Here is a 12,371-nt window from a genome sequence, read left to right as displayed (position 1 = left end):
AAAAAAAAAAAAAAAAAAAAGAGTAAGTTTTTCTTCATCTTCCAAGAATGAATTTTCACTCCCTCGGGATGTTGTCTGCCCTGTTGAGAATGCATGCTTTCTCTGTTTGAGCATAGTTCTACCACAGGGCGTTTACACTCACTGTACCCTCTGCAGAACACTTCCTCCTTATAGCTGGACAACCCACTCTCTTAATTCCTTGTGGTCTTACTAAAATGGTCACTTTATCAGAGAGGCATCACCGGGTCACTCTGTTTTAACTCACTCGGGACCCCCATCCCCCTTCCTAGCTCTATTCTCTGTTGGACCTATTACCATCTGTAACCTCTACATGTTGCTCGTCCATTGTGTGTCTCCCTCCGTGACAATGTAAGTTTCAGGAGATATTTGTATTCATGGATGTATCCTAGCATCTGGTCCAAGTCCTGGCACATGGTTCATGCACTACTTTTCTTTTTCTTTTCTCTCTCTCTTTTTTTTTTTGGAGACAGAGTTTCACTCTTGTTTCCCAGGCTGGAGTGCAATGGTGTGATTTCAGCTCACTGCAACCTCTGCCTCCTGGCTTCAAGCAATTCTCCTGCTTCAGCCTCCCAAGTAGCTGGGATCACAGATGTGCGCCACTAGGTCCAGCTAATTTTTTTGTTATTTTTAGTAGAGACGGGGTTTCTCCATGTTGGTCAGGCTGATCTCCAACTCCCAACCTCAAGTGATCCACCCACCTTAGCCTCCCAAAATGCTGGGATTACAGGCGTGAGCCACCACACCTGGCCACTTCATGCACTATTAATATTTGTTGAGTGCATGCATGGCACTCTCACTTGTGCTGTCCTGCCTTCACTCTCTCTCTTTTTAAATCTTCTGTTCCTGCTTTAAGGTCCAAGTCAAGTACCAGCTTCTCTCTGGCCCCTTTCCTGGTTTTATGTCTTCAAGAATATTGTAAAGTTCAGGCTGGGCACACTGGCTCACGCCTGTAATCCCAGCACTTTGGGAGGCACAGGCAGGTGGGTTACCTGAGGTCAGGAGTTCGAGACCAGCTTGGCCAACATGGTGAAACCCTCCCTCTACTAAAAATACAAAAATTAGCTGGACCTGGTGGCGCATGTCTGTAATCCCAGCTACTCGGGAAGCTGAGGCAAGAGAATCGCTTGAAACTGGGAGGCGAAGTTTGCAGTGAGCCAAGATTGCTCTACTGCACTCCAGACTGGACAACAAGAGTGAAACTCCATCTCAAAAAAAGAAAAAATTGTAAAGTTCTTATGCTCCACGCTCCTGGCAGGAGTTACAAAATTAATATTAATCATTGAAGAATAAACGTTGTTTCTCCTTGGCCTAATCTGCCTCAAAACTATTCAGAAACCTCCTTATGCACTCACTGTTAACACCACCTTTTAGCTTGCAGACATGCTTGGTTAGTCCTGAAATTGTGTAGGTTGATATGCCATTGCAAAACCAAAGGGCTTCTTAATTGAATGTGTGGGCACCAAGAAAGGAGAGAAAATCATTTAGCGTGCAGGCTTATTAACGCTGTTTAGGTATGCTTTGGGTAGATTCAATTGGCCTTGTGCTCCTGGAAATAAAGAATAAATATATATTTTTGCTAGTTTTTATTGCATTAGATCATGTTGTTTTAACCCAAGAACCTCAGGAAGTGCAGAGTAAATTGAAACACTCAATCAAATAAAATAAGTATGCTTAAACTGAGTTATAGTTGATTGTGCCACAAGCGCTAAAGTTCAAGTTGACATTTCAGCCTGAGCTCATAAAGTTATTAGTAGGGAACCTGTAGCAGGAAGGAGGAATCGAGAGTGTATCAGACTTCAGCATGCATGTTGTGACTCTTGTTACTTTAGAAGAAAATGAACCTCACTATGCAATAATCTAACTCTGTTATGTTTATTCATTTTCTTTTTTTTTCTTTTTATGTGTTTTCATTTTCTTCTCAGTTCAAAGGTCATGTCTGGGTAGGAGAGCAAATGTCCTTATATTTTTTCCAAATAGACCATTTGCTTGGTGGGCCTCACCCCGGTGGAATGGAAGTACGTTAGCGGCAACCACCGTCCTTTACTTGGGGTTGCGTTATTATCCAATGAGCGCACGGCGAGGGTGGAACTGCAAGCGTCTACACAACACGCCTGCATCAGCTACAGCTTTGCTTTATCTTCGTGCAACTTTTGAAAAAAGAAAAAACCAAAAGCAGTGTATTAGGGGCAATTCCTTCCCCTGCCTCCTCTCTCCAGTGCTGATGAGCTGGGGGTGGGGAAAGACGGCTCCCTAGCACGGGCGGGGGCCCGGTAGCCTAGTGGCCTCTCATCCCAAGTGCTGGTAGCATCTGGGATTATCTGTAGGTTGTTTGTCAGCAACCCAGGGAACATGAGCAGGGAGTCTGAAACATTTCAGTTTAGAGTAAGTCATACTGAAATGCTGCCTATAGAACACACCAAACACCAGCAATAGAACTGTATTTGAGGAGCTGGATATTCCAAAGACAGCTATGGCAGGCTTTAGGCACGACTGTGAGCAGGAGAAGTCTGTGTTCAGCATCTTCCCGTTGTTCTTCCTTTGAGCTCATTCTCCCATTCACGGTCCCTTCTAGGATACCCGTCCCATAGAATACCAGTAATGGATCTTCACAGCTTGCCAAATGGTTTTTGTTTTGTTTTTGAGACAGTCTTGCTTTGTCACCCAGGCTAGAGTGCAGTGGCGCGATCTCGGCTCACTGCAACCTCCGCCTCCCAGGTTCAGCAATTCTCCTGTCTCAGCCTCCTGAGTAGCTGGGACTACAGGTGCCCGGCACCATGCCTGGCTAATTTTTTGTATTTTTAGTAGAGGCAGGGTTTCACCATGTTGGCCAGGCTGGTCTTGAACTCCTGACCTCAGGTGATCTGCCCACCTCGGCCTCCCAAAGTGCTGAGATTACAGGTGTAGCCACTGCGCGCAGACTCCAAATGGTTTTTTAAATCAATTAAATTAATTAATTAATTTTTAGAGACAGTGCCTCCCTCTGTCACCCAGGCTGGAGGGCAATGTTACAATCATAGCTCACCGTATCCTTGAATTCCTGTGCTCAAGTGATCCTTTCACGTCAGCCTCCCAAGTAGCTGGGGCCACAGGTGCACGTCATCACATTTGGCTAATTTTTAAATTTTTTTGTAGAGATGAGATCTCGCTATGTTGCCCAAGCTGGTCTCGAACTCCTGGCCTCAAGCAATTCTCCTGCCTCAGCCTCCCAAAGCGCTAGGGATTACAGTTGTGATGTGAGTCACTATGCTCAGACACAAATATGTAAATATCAACCTGTCTTTGGAGTTTAAGGTAATGGATATTGTAGTCCATCTGAATTTTCCTCACTCTTATTCCCATAATTCTGAAATTTCTTCAGAATGTGGTGCATTTTTTTGTGCTACTATGTAAGATGAAGAATTAGGTATTAAAATTATTTTTTCACTGAAGGAGAAGCCTTTCACCAAAGCTATGCAACCAAATTTAGGTGAGAAGGTAGTTGATTGAGTGCCTAAAATCCAAGAATGGGGCCAGGTGTGTTGGTTCATGCCTGTAATCCCAGCACTTTGGGAGGCCGAGGTGGGTAGATCACCTGAAGTCCGGAGTTCGAGACCAGCCTGGCCAACATGGTGAAACCCCGTCTCTGTACTAAAAAACACAAAAAAATTAGCCACTCGTGGTGGTGAGCACTTGTAATCTCAGCTACTCAGGAGGCTGAGGCAGGAGAGTCACTTGAACCCGGGAGGTGGAGGTTACAGTGAGCTGAGATCACACCACTGCACTCCAGCCTGGGTGACACAGTGAGACTCCATCTTAAAAAAAAAAAAAAAAAAAAAAAAATTCAAGCGAGGAAGATACCAAGGGAGAATCATCCTGCTCTGGATGACTCTCAACCAGTTTACTAAAAAATGTATTCTGTCAACTCACTGAGGACTTTGGGAAAGTTTGGTTCCTGCCCCTGGCCCTGGTGCCCCTGTCCATGCCCTTGTCATGCATCAGGGCGGCCTTTGTCCATTCCCCCTCCCTCTGCTCAGCCACTACTGTCGTTCTGGGCTCATCTCTGTCTAGCTGCTGCTCAAGACCAACTGTCCAACCTTCACATCGTCCAGAGGGCTTGAGGCCACAGCATTTCCCCTTTCCTCTCTCCTTAGAGTCTGGTCTCAGGGACATAGGCTTGGGAGGATAGGGTTTTGACTGTAAGACCAGAAAGCCCAATTGTCTCCATCCCTTGTGGCTTGGGAGACTCCCACTGGTCAGAACTGACACCCTATGCCCCACTCATCTCTCAGCATCACTGATGAGGAATGTGGGACCCTGTGATGGGGGGACAATCTCAGGATGAATGAACATGGTTTTTAATTTCTCATTCCAAAGGCCAATGTTGGCCAGGCATAGTGGCTCACGCCTGTAACTCCAACACTTTGGGAGGCTGAGGCAGGTAGATCACCTGAGTCAGGAGTTTGAGACCAGCCTGGCCAACATGGTGAAACCCCGTCTCTACTAAAAATACAAAAAAATTAGCCGGGCGATTAGTCAGGTATGGTGGCAGGTGCCTGTAATCCCAGCTACTCAGGAGGCTGAGGCAGGAGAATTGCTTGAACCCAGGAGGCGGAGGTTACAGTGAACCAAGATTCCACCACTGCACTCCAGCCTGGGCAACAGAGCAAAACTCTGTCTCCAAAAGCAAAACAAACAAACAAACAAAAAACCTATGTCAAGAGTCAATGTTTCACCATAGGACAAGCATAGTTAAGTCATTGTAAGATAGCCCATTTGTCCTAAAGTAGAAACATTTAAGGTGACAGGTAATTGTGAGTGTGTTTGTGTGAGTGCGTGTGTGTGTCCATCCTACTAAATAGGCCTGAATTCCCTTTAACTGCACTGGGTCATTCATCATGAAAGACAGCAACAGCATCGTCTCCACAGCTGGCATTCCCCGAAGGACTGATCGAGAACGAGCCCGACACATCACTTAACTAACATTATTTAGGAAGTTCCTAATAGTCAATGCAGAAGAGTTACCTACAGAGGAGAATGACCTTATTCTGCTTGCAGTCATCACTTTATGTTAACTCTCTGCCAAATATTTCTAAGGACTCGCTGTTCATTATGTTTGCTACGGACAGAAAGGAATTAAGAAAGTAATCAGAGCCAGATGCAGTGACTTATGCCTGTAATCCCAGCACTTCAGGAGGCCAAAGTGGGTGGGTCACTGGATCCCAGGAGTTCAAGACCAGCCTGGGCAACAGGGCGAGACCCCATCTCTAAAAAAATAAAAAGCTTATAATCCCAGCACTTCGGGAGGCCGAGGCAGGTGGATCACCTGAGGTCAGGAGTTCGGGGTCAGCCTGACCAACATGAAGAAATCCCGTCTCAACTAAAAATACAAAATTCGCTGGGTGTGGTGGCGCATGCCTAAAATCCCAGCTACTTGGGATGCTGAGGCAGCAGAATCGCTTGAAGCTGGGAGGCGGAGGTTGAGGTGAACTGAGATTGCGCCATTACATTCCAGGCTGGACAATAAGAACGAAACTCTGTCTCAAAAAATAAAAAAAAGAACAAAAGAAAAAAGAAAGTGATCAGAGATTTGAAAAATCAAAACTGAGAACTAAGTATCAAAATTTATCTTTGGACAATCCTATCCAGAGAGTCCTTCTCCAGCACACTGGACAGTACAGGAAAACTGATACCACTGACGACAATGACTGAAACACAATGAAAATTAATTCACTATTTCACCAGATCATTTCCATGCCATGTTCTAATGCAGGAGTAAGGGCTTCCAACTCAGGTTTCTACTGGGTTTTGCAAGGGAACCAGGAAAAAATGGCAATCTGAATAACACAGTTTTGCATGTGTTAAAATGATCCCTAATTAGCACCTCCAGAAGGAATTTTCTAGTTGGAAACAGTGCCCCAGGGCTGGGTGCGGTGGCTCACGCCTGTAATCTCAGCACTTTGGGAGGCAGAGGTGGGGTGGATCACCTGAGGTTAGGAGTTTGAGACCAGCCTGGCCAACATGGTGAAACCTGTCTCTACTAAAAATACAAAAATTAGCCAGACGTGGTGGCGCATGCCTGTAATCCCAGCTACTTGGGAGGCTGAGGCAGGAGAATTGCTTGAACCTAGGAGGTAGAGGTTGCAGTGAGCTGAGATTGTGCCATTTCACTCCAGCCTGAGCAACAAGAAAGAAACTCTGTCTCACAAAACAAAAAAAACAAAAAAAAACAGAAAGAAAAGAAAAGAAACAGTGCCACAGCCTGGGCACAGTGGTTCATGTCTGTAATCCCAGCACTTTGGGAGGCTGAGGCGGGCAGATCACTCGAGTCCAGGAGTTCAAGACCAACCTGGCCAACATGGTAAAACCCCGTCTCTACTAAAAATATAAAAAAATTAGCTGGGTGTGGTGGCACACACCTGTGAGCCCAGCTACTTGGGAGGCTGAGGCAGGAGAATCACTTGAACCTGGAGGTGGAGGTTGCAGTGAGCTGAGATGGTGACACTGCACTCCAGCCTGGGTGACAGAGCAAGACTCCATCTCACTAAAAACAAAACAAAACAAAACAAAACAACACAACAACAACAAAAAACCCAGTGCTCCAATAAACCAGAAGAGTAGATGGAAGTGCAGCTTGGTAAAGTACAGAGATCACGGAAGACTCAAAAGACCTGGGTGAGTCCTGGGTCCCCACTCCACCTCTTTGTAGCTGCATGACACTCATCAAAGTCTTGACCACGACATTCATCAAAGACTTGACTTGACTTGACTTTTTTTTCTCCAAAAATGAAGATACGGTATCCATATCATAGAATTGTAAGCAGAAACAAATGAAGTAAAGTGAAGCTCTCTGAAAACTGTAACACACTCTGTGAATATTGGTTATCATTGAATGGTCTCCATGAGACCGACCCTAGGAAACAGGTTATGTTGGAATCTGTCGTCAGGTATAGGGTTAGGTGTCTGCCTGTGGGAGCCTTCTTATTGCTGGCAGAGTAGGGTTCCAATCTCTTGCCATGTCTTGTAAGAACTGGAGAATACTTGGTGCCTCTAGTTGTAGGCCAAAGGTTCTCAAAGGGTGGTCCCCAGTTGGCAGCATCAGCATCACCTGGGAACTTACAAGACATGCAGGAGATGCAGCAGAGACTGGATGGGTGACCGTTCTTTTCTTTTATTTTTTTGAGGTGGAGTCTCACTCTGTCACCAGGCTGGAGTGCAGTGGCACCATCTCGGCTCACTGCAACCTCTGCCTCCTGGATTCAAGCAATTTTCCTGCCTCAGCCTTTTGAGTAGCTGGGACTACAGGCACATGCCACCATGCCCAGCTAGTTTTTGTATTTTTAGTAGAAATGGGGTTTCACTATGTTGGCCAGGCTGGTCTCGAGCTCCTGACCCCAGGTGATCCACCTGCCTCAACCTCCCAAAGTGCTGGGATTACAGGCGTGAGCCACTGTGCTCAGCGGGTTTTTTTTTTTTTTTTTTTTTTTTTAAGACAGAGTCTCGCTCTGTCACCCAGGCTGGAATGCAGTGGCCTGATCTTGGCTCACTGCAACCTCTGCCTCCCGGGTTCAAGTGAGTCTCGTGCCTCAGCCTCCCAAGTAGCTGGGATCACAGGCATGTGTCACCACGCCTGGCTAATTTTTGTATTTTCAATAGAGCTGGGGTTTCACCATGTTGGCAGCGTTGGTCTCGAACTCCTGACCTCAGTTGATCCACCCACCTCAGCCTCCCAAATTGCTGGGATTACAGGAGTGAGTCACCGTGCCCGGCCGACTCTTCTATTGATATTGTTTAAAGATGTAAAAAATGCGGGGAACTTGAGAAAGAAAGCCATGGAAGGTATCATTGATGGCTCACTGATACATCCTGTAGTGACTGTCAATCCATTTGAGATATTTGCAGCCGCAAAGAAAGCAGTTTGCTTCTACAAACTGGGAGAAATGAAGTCAGGAGCTCTATCTACTGAAATTATTTTCAACCTTTCCCCAAATAGCAATATTTCATAGGCATTGAAAAAATGTGGTATCTCAGCCAATGACCCATTAATTCTAATTGTTTATACTAACAAGGGAGCAAAACAAATAAATCAAGGATATCTAATACCTCAAGTAGAAGGCCAGCAGGTTTCTCTGAAAAATCTTCCTGAAATAATAAATATCACAAAAGTCAAAAAGAAACATAAATTCCCTCCACAAGAAGAAAATATTGGGAACATTGTGGGATGGTATTTGTAGAATGTCAACAAAGGATGTTTTGTGAAAAGAATTATTAGCAGAAATTTTCAGCATTAAAGAAAACACTGGACCTGTAATCCCAGCACTTTGGGAGACCAAGGTGGGCAGATCAACTGAACTCAGGCATTCAAGACCAGTCTGGGCAACATGGTGAAACCCCATCTCTATAAAAATACAAAAAATTAGCTAGGTGTAGTGGTGGCGCATCTGTAAGCGCAGCTACTTGAGAGAATTGCTTGAACCCGGGAGGAAGAGGTTGCAGTGAGCCCAGATCGTGCCACTGCATTCCAGCCTGGGCGACAGAGTAAGCCTCTATCTCAAAAACAAAACAAATTTATTTTCCGTTGCTTATTAAAATGTTATTTTATTTTTATTTATTTATTTTTTGTAGTGACGGCATCTCGCTATGTTGCCCAGACTGGTCTCAAACTCCTGACCTCAAGCGATCCTCCTACCTCAGCCTCCTAAAGCACTAGGATTACAGGCATGAGCCACCATGCCTTGGCCCCACCTCCTTTATTATTTTAAAAGATAACCACTGTTACTATTATTTGTTAGTGCCTTCTAGTCTTCTACTTCTATTCAAATATATTTTATTTTTATGTAACTGGAATAAAAATTGCAAACACTTTTAAAAAAGAAGAAATGCAAACTCTCAGGCCCTACCTCAACCCTACTAAATCATACACTGTGGGATAGGGCCCATGATTCTGTTTTTCCAAGCACTCCAGATGATTCTAAAGCATGCCGAAGTTGGAGAATCACTGACCTAGGTCTCCGGAGCCTCTGCAAGAACCAAGAACAAGGACTGCACTATAACAGCCTTTTCATTATCTTGCACAGTGTGAGCAAGCTGCACAAAACAGGCTTCAAATCCTAGAGCCAGGAGGGACTTGAGAAGCCATTGCAAAGGTCAGTTTGTCTTGTAGCTGAGGAGTTGGCAACCCACGGGGCTAAGTGAAATCTGACCCAGAGCCAGGCCAATAGCTGAAGTCAAGGCGACTCTCAGCCCAGGGCCCTTCCTGTGTGTCCACTTCCTCTCTTGTATCCAGAGCAAAAGCACCATGCAGTTGTGATTTGAAAGCAGTAGAGGTTGAAGGAGCAAGGTCGGGTGGAGAAGCTGGGTTATGATAGACCCACTTAGTTCTAGCCCAGAGGGCAGGGCCCCAGGGGAAGTCACAGCTACCTTCCTTGTCCTTGGGCTTGTAAATTGCCTGATGGGTTCTTCCTGCCTGCTACAGACAAAACCAGTTCACTAAGACTGTAGTATCTGCAGTGAAGAAAGAGTTTAAGCCGTGTGCGGTGGCTCATGCCTGTAATCCCAACACTTTGGGAGGCTGAGAGGTGGGCAGATCAATTGAGGTCAGGAGTTTGAGACCAGCCTGGCCAACATGACAAAACTCTGTCTCTACTAAAAATACAAAAATTAGCCAGGGGTAGTGGCTTGCACCTGTAATCTAGTTACTAGACAGGCTGAGGAAGGAGAATTGCTTGAACCCACAAGGCAGAGGTTGCAGTGAGCCAAAATCACGCCACCGTACTCCAGCCTTGGCGACAGAGCAAAAGCAAGAGTTGAACTGACTTGAGGCTGGCCACGTGAAAGAACTGGAGCTGTCACTCAAATCCATCTCCCAGAAGACTTGGGGTTAGGGTTTTTCAAGGATAGTATGGCAGGCTGGGGACTAGGGAATGGGTGCTGCTAACTGGTTGGTGATGAAATCATAGCGTGCGGAAAAATGGTTCTTGTTCACTGAGTCTGCCTCTGGTTGATGGCCACAGGACTGGTTGAGTCATGAGTCACGATCCTGTTTGGTGTCAGTTGGTTGCCAGAATGCAAATATCAAAAGACCAATCTGAGGTACTACACCAGTGGTGTTATCTATAGGAGCAATTGGGGAAGTCACAAATCTTGTGGCTTCTGGCCACAGGACTCCTGAGCAGTAAGGGATTATAGAAACTATTCCTACATTTTAGCAGAGTTCAGGACCCTCCCATAATTTTAATCTCGTTGCCTTTCATTAGTATTTGGTCCCTGAACAAGGAAGGGGTTACTTTGAGGGAGGGACTATTATCATTCTTGCTTCCAACTTAAACTATAAACTAAATTCCTCCCATGGTTAACTTGGCCTATGCCAAGGTGTGAGCAAAGACAGTCAGCCTGTGAGGCTGGAAGCAAGATGGAGTCAGCCATGCTGGACTTCCCTCACTGTCGTCATCTTTCTAAGGCAGTTTCAGCCTGGAAGATAAAATCATCTCCACGTCCTTAGTGATTGGTGGGTCTCCCATGTATGGTCCTTGAAATGGAACCAGGTGTGGACCCCAGGGGCCCTGGGGTATGCCTTCCATGGAAGCTGTTTCCCTGACTGGTGTGAGGGTCAGGAACTTCCCATAGAGCATTTTTCCATAGGAGAAGGCCAAACTCTCAACAGAAGGACCTTACAAATAAAATGAAGCATTGGAGAAAGCAGCCACTGACAGTTCCCTAAACAGGTTGCTTCTTGTAACTGAAAGCTGAAATCCAAGAATGACCTAAAACTCATTCCCAGAATTGCTTACTTTAGGCTCACAGAAACTGAGAGAAGTTTGGGAGTGGTAGTTATTTAATCAACTCAAAAACAGCCCATATTTTCAGCTAAAAAGGCTCTCCCCTTCCTCTCCTTCCCTTCTCCTCCCTCTCTTAACAATTTCTTGCCACATCCTGTTCAAGGAGAAACAAACCACTCTTTGCCAGTGACAAGCCCTTCACAGCTTCCCAGCCTTTGAGATGGAGGGTGGTGTCCCGAACTCAGAGCTTCAGTGCAGTTGGTGTGACCTTGAGGAAGCCATTTCACCTAGTCTTGGTTCCCTCAATTGTAAAATCAGAGACAGATTTGATCTTTCTTTTTTCTGAGATGGAGTCTCACTCTGTCACCTAGACTGGAGTGCAAAGGCGCAATCTCTGCTCACTGCAACCTCCGCCTCCTGGGTTCAAACTATTCTCCTGCCTCAGTCTCCTGAGTAGCTGGGATTACAGGCTCCCACCACCACGCCTGGGTAACTTTTTGTATTTTTAGTAGAGACAGAGTTTCACCATGTTGGCCAGGCTGGTCTCGAACTCCTGACCTCAAGTGATCCACCTGCCTCAGCCTCCCAAAGTGCTGGGACTACAGGTGTAAACCACCATGCCCAGCTTCATTTTTATTAATTCATTCATTCATTAATTAATTTTTGTTTGTTTTTTGAGAGAGGGTCTCACTCTGTTGCCCAGTCTGGAGTATAGTGGCATGATTATGGCTCAATGCAGCCTCAATCTCCATGGCTCAAGTGATCCTCCCACCTCAGCCTCCCAGGGATTTGGGACCATAGGCACATGCCACCATTCCTGGCTAATTTTTGTATTTTTTGTAGAGACAGTGTTTCACCATGTTGCCCAGGCTGATCTCAAACTCCTGGGCTCAAGTGATCCACATGCCTCGGCCTCCCAAAGTGCTAAGATTACAGGTGTGAGCCACCGCATCCAGCCCCCATTATTTAATTTAAAGAGTGGCTTATGTGGTCTCACATAGCTCTTAGCATCCACATGAACTATTTGATTAATATGACTAGTATAGACTGGTGATTAATGTAGAGTTGGAGGCTGATTTTTCCTGTTAGTCTCTTGGTTTTGGTCTCCAGCTGGATAAGAGTTCATGCCAATACAATGCTGTCAGGTTCGGTTAGGGACAAAAATTCAGTCACCCATCATGTGGTGTTATATAGATGAGGAAAGGAGGGGATTATTTCTTAATTCATCTGTTTGGGGGCTTCTTGTATGTTTGCTTTTTAAAGTCAGAGTCGGCCGGGTGCAGTGGCTCATGCCTGTAATCCCAGCACTTTGGGAGGCTGAGGTGGGTGGATCACGAGGTCAGGAGTTTGAGACCAGCCTGACTAACATGTTGAAACCCCATCTCTACTAAATATAGAAAAATTAGCCAGGCGTGGTGCCGCATGCCTGTAATCCCAGCTACTCAGGAGGCTGAGGCAGAAGAATCACTTGAACCCGGGAGGCAGAGGTTGCAGTGAGCCAAAATTGAGCCACTGCACTCCACCCTGGGTGACAGAGTGAGACTGTCTAAAAAAAGAAAATAAAAATAAATAAATAAATAAATAAATAAATAATAA

General features: G+C 45.6%; 1 pseudogene; it reads left to right on the top strand.

Moving 5' to 3' along the window:
* The window catches only part of LOC108521726 (EKC/KEOPS complex subunit TPRKB pseudogene), a 15,650-nt pseudogene extending 7,394 nt beyond the window's left edge, over nt 1–8,256 (top strand).
* Nucleotides 8,257–12,371: the final 4,115 nt, after the last annotated feature.

Source organism: Rhinopithecus bieti, unplaced genomic scaffold (assembly GCF_001698545.2).
Source record: "Rhinopithecus bieti isolate Rb0 unplaced genomic scaffold, ASM169854v2 scaffold_58095, whole genome shotgun sequence".
Classification (NCBI taxonomy): Eukaryota; Metazoa; Chordata; class Mammalia; order Primates; family Cercopithecidae; genus Rhinopithecus; species Rhinopithecus bieti.
Note: the sequence above shows the minus strand (reverse complement) of the source record. Positions and strands in the feature narration are given on the sequence as shown.